The following is a 4,494-nucleotide window of genomic DNA, read 5'->3' on the forward strand; positions in this document are numbered from 1 at the left end:
ATCAGTGAACGAAATTATATCAAATACTTTTTAGAAAATTATATCAAACACTAATAGATTCTTATATCCAACACGAATTATATCAAACACTAATTTTGTGGATATGAAATTCTTCTCTTATTTTTACTTACTAATATGGTCACGCATTTAGAAAGAACCCTGCCTAAAGACCATTTTTCTTTCATATGTGAAACCTCTGATTAGAGGTTTAACTTCCGGCATAAATCGGGAGAATACGTTTAACTGGGTCCTCGATTTGGCTCCATGGTTAGGTATATAAAATTCAATGTTTTCGTACTTTAATTATGTAAGTTTATTTAGAAGCTCAATAAGCCAAACTTTTAAACTGTTCATACAATATGGTTTGAAAAAGCACACCACAATAATTAAAAGCGTTACTGAAGAGGTAGGTCCCAGCAGAGCTCAGTTGGACCCGCAAGACTCACCTCAAAGAGGGACGTCTGCGCAGTTGAACCCGCAAGACTCACCTTCAACAGGGACGTCTGCGCAAAGGCTAAACTCGCAAGACTCGCCTTGAAGAGATGTCTGCGCAGAAACCAACTGGATCCGCAGGACCCACCATGCTCAGAGACGTGACGTCCTTACGCGCAGTACGCAAGCTGTTCCCGCAGGAAAAGCCTCCCAATGGTCGACGTACTCCGCCTGTTCCCGCAGCAACGGATACTAGCCATCAGGGAAGGCTACCCGCGCAGCAAGGCTACACGCACAAGGCACTTAACTCTTAAATAATTCAGTAATGTCACCTGAAGAAGGAGTGAGCAAGCCGGGAACACTCCCGCACAAAGCCGGGAACACTCCCGCACAAATGAGCCAGTCCGTACGATACTGGAGGATCTTTTGTACTGTACCTGACGAGGTATGGACAAAAGATCTGACCAAAGATACGACAGCTCACTGACAACAGTATGACGAGCAGCACGCTCTTGTACTGTATGTCACTATCAGCCGCTGCCTACTCACCAACCTGTCGGAGGACGTGCATAGCCTGCAGTTGGTGGAACAGGAATAGTACACAGCCGGCATGGTCACTATCAGCCGCTGCCTACCCACCAACCACCAGCATGGCACGTGCGTAGCCCACAGTGGGCAGAACAGGAATACTATTCAGCCGGCTGTATCTGCTTGGAAACCTACCTTCGGCTATAAATACTCCAACACCTTGGAATGTTATGGACACATTACATTACCTTATCACATCTTATCTTTTCTAGCAATCTCTTAATATACACTTATATTCAAGAGCAATCTAGTCTGATTCTCACGCCGGAGGGTGGTCACAAGGAGGTACCCCCCCCCCCCTTCTAAGTGACGAGCTCACGGTGTCTGTTTTGCAGGTCACCAGAAGAACCATCTTTGCCGGACATAACCCCTCGTGGGAAACATCTATTTAACCCCCAGATTATCCGTAATCTGCCCGGTGTCGATTAGTGTTTCTTCATTGGCGCCATCCGTGCATAAAAGCTAGAACTAATTCTCAGTTTTTTCAAAACCTCCGAAAAGATGGTTAACGTTACTCAGGTCTCCAGGCCAGGGAGTAACCAAGAAACCCCGGTAACCACAACCCCAGCTACTGGGGGGAACACCGGCGAATACACACATTTTACGAACACTACCCCGGTTACCCAAGCCGGGGCAAGTGCAGTAAATTTTACGAACACTACCCCGGTTACCCGAGCCGGGGCAAGTGCAGTAAACAATCCTCCCCTGGGATTCATTGATACCCAGGTGGAAAGACAACAGACGAGGCCCCCCCGCCAAACACTTGAACAAGTTAAAGCGTGGGCGGAAAAACGTCAAAGGGAATTCCAAGCTGAGTTGGATGAACGCTTACGTTCACTCCAACATGCTGACAAATTCGGAAGCACTCGACAACAGCTCAACATGAGCAATGAGTGCGAGTACTTGGACGATGATTCGGAGGAATCCGACACCGACGTAAACCCTCGCCAAAGGGTGAAAGGGAAGCGTAAGGACACGGACTTCCAACCGAGAAGGAATTTGGGAGAAACTTTCAAACCAAAAAACGCGGGTAGAAACCCACGTGACTTCTCCAAAGCTTTTAGACCAACTGTTGCAAATGCGGGAACGTCCAAGTTTGCAAGGGACATTGCGGAAGCAATCGCCCCGAAGAGTGTCAAGCAGATGCCCAACATCGGCACTTATGATGGTATATCCGACCCAGACGATCATTTGAACAGATTCATAGCGGGGGCAACCGTCAGCAATTGGACGGAACCCACGTGGTGTTATATGTTCCAGATGACGCTAGTTGGAGCGGCTAGAGCGTGGTTTGACCGTCTACCGGTCCACCACATCTATGATTGGGCAGACTTCCAACAGAAGTTTAGCCAACACTTCAGCCAACAAAGAAAGTATACCGAAGAGCAATGGACAATCCTCAATTGCATTCGAGAGGAAGATGAATCTTTGCTAGACTTCATTACTCGCTTCAACTCAAAGAAGCTAAGTCTGGGTAATATTAGCGAAGATCTTGTTCGCGCTGCTTTCATCCAGGGCACAAAAGACCCAGAGCTCATCTGCACCTTAACGGGTAAAGATGGCATGCCATCCACATGGGATGCCATCATGACAGCAGCTAAACGCTTCGCGGAAACGGAAAAGCAACTTGGTAGAGATCTTCCCCAGAGCACAAACCTCTACACCCAGAAAACAAGAGAAAACAATGTCCTTACCGCCCGATTAAACAAAAAGAGGAAGCTAGGCATTTGGCAGTCAAGGGTAAACTTTGACACCTCATCCGGCTCGCACCCTCGGTTAGGCGGAAAGGATAACATGCCGTCGTCAAACCGGAACTCCAGATGGACGCCACTCACCAAAAGCGTCACCGAGATATTCGACACCGAGAGACTCCCATGGCCAAAGGCTCCAATAATCCGAGAGCGTCACAACGCTGATCAGAGCAAATTATGTGACTTCCACAGGACAAGAGGCCACAACACCAAGGAATGCGTAGACTTGAAGGACATCGTCGAAGCATTTGTCAGAGATGGGACGTTCACGCACCTCGTGGCGTAATAAACGCTGAGTAGGCTAATGCGTGTAGAACCCCAGTTGGGGAAAACACGAATAAAACTGCAGCTTCAATGTCGGAGACTACATACTGCGTAAACAACGAGATTCCGAACCAAGTGCATATCGGCTCGAAAGGCTCGATGACTCTCCCAAGAACATGGAAGGGAGCTCAATTACACAGTCTGCATGTAGATCAATTCCAAACTTGTAAAAGAAAAGGCCCAGAGCCACTTCTAATAGAAATGATTCTCCTTATCACATTGACGCTGATGGTCTTACATTTATACTTAATGAACTTTCCACACTGATATGCCGGTCTTCAACGCATACATAAGTGGGAAAACAAGTCGTTGCATGTGGAAGGCGGCAAAACCCGCATAAACACAAAACGACAAATTTTTAAAGAAAATATAAGGAAAGCCTTCACGCAGATCAGTCATAGGTAAAGTTTGATCATCCTACTAAATGAAAGTGCCGGTCCTAACCGCACAAATCATGATAGAGGACACCGAACTAACCTATTGACAACCGCGCGTCGAACGGTTAATTTATTCAAAACACTGATATGCCGGTTTTCACCGCATAAATAAGTGTGAAGAAATCGTTGCGTGTGGAAGGCGGCAAAACCCGCATAAACACAAAACGACAAATTTTTAAAGAAAATATAAGCAAAGCCTTCACGCAGGTCAGTCATAGGTAAAGTTTGATCATCCTACTAAATGAAAGTGCCGGTCCTAACCGCACAAATCATGATAGAGGACACCGAACTAACCTATTGACAACCGCGCGACGAACGGTTAATTTATTCAAAACACTGATATGCCGGTTTTCACCGCATAAATAAGTGTGAAGAAATCGTTGCGTGTGGAAGGCGGCAAAACCCGCATAAACACAAAAAACGGCAAACCTTCACGCAGGTCAGTCATAGGTGAAGTTCGGTCATCCCACTAAATGAAAGTGCCGGGCCTAACCGCACAAATCATGATAGAGGAAACTGAACTTTAACCTATTGACAACCGCGCGTCGAACGGTTAACTTATTCAGAACACTTAGAAAATATCTTCAAGGAAAAAATGAGGAAAACCTCCACGCAGATCAGATATAGGTAAAGTTTAGCCATCCTACTAAGTGCAAGTGACGGTCTTACCCGCACAATCACGAAAGAGGAAGCAAAACTTTAACCTATTATCTGCCACGTTGATAGGTTAACTTATTCAAAGTACTTAAGAAATTGCTAAGTTAAACTAAAGTATGCACAAGCAAATCATATATTGATTATGCGGCAAAACAAGTGTCAAATTAAACTATAATATGCATGAGCAAGTCGTATAACGTTTATAAAGCAAGAGTGACGGTCCTACCTGCACAAAAGATTTACATTCCATAAAAATTCAAGTATTACAAGAATGGCCAGGTATCTACCCGCCTACAAGAGTGTAA

This window comes from Bidens hawaiensis, unplaced genomic scaffold, assembly GCF_021521415.1.
Source record: "Bidens hawaiensis isolate Kalapana, Puna unplaced genomic scaffold, B.hawaiensis_p1.1 tig00001721_1, whole genome shotgun sequence".
NCBI lineage: Eukaryota > Viridiplantae > Streptophyta > Magnoliopsida > Asterales > Asteraceae > Bidens > Bidens hawaiensis.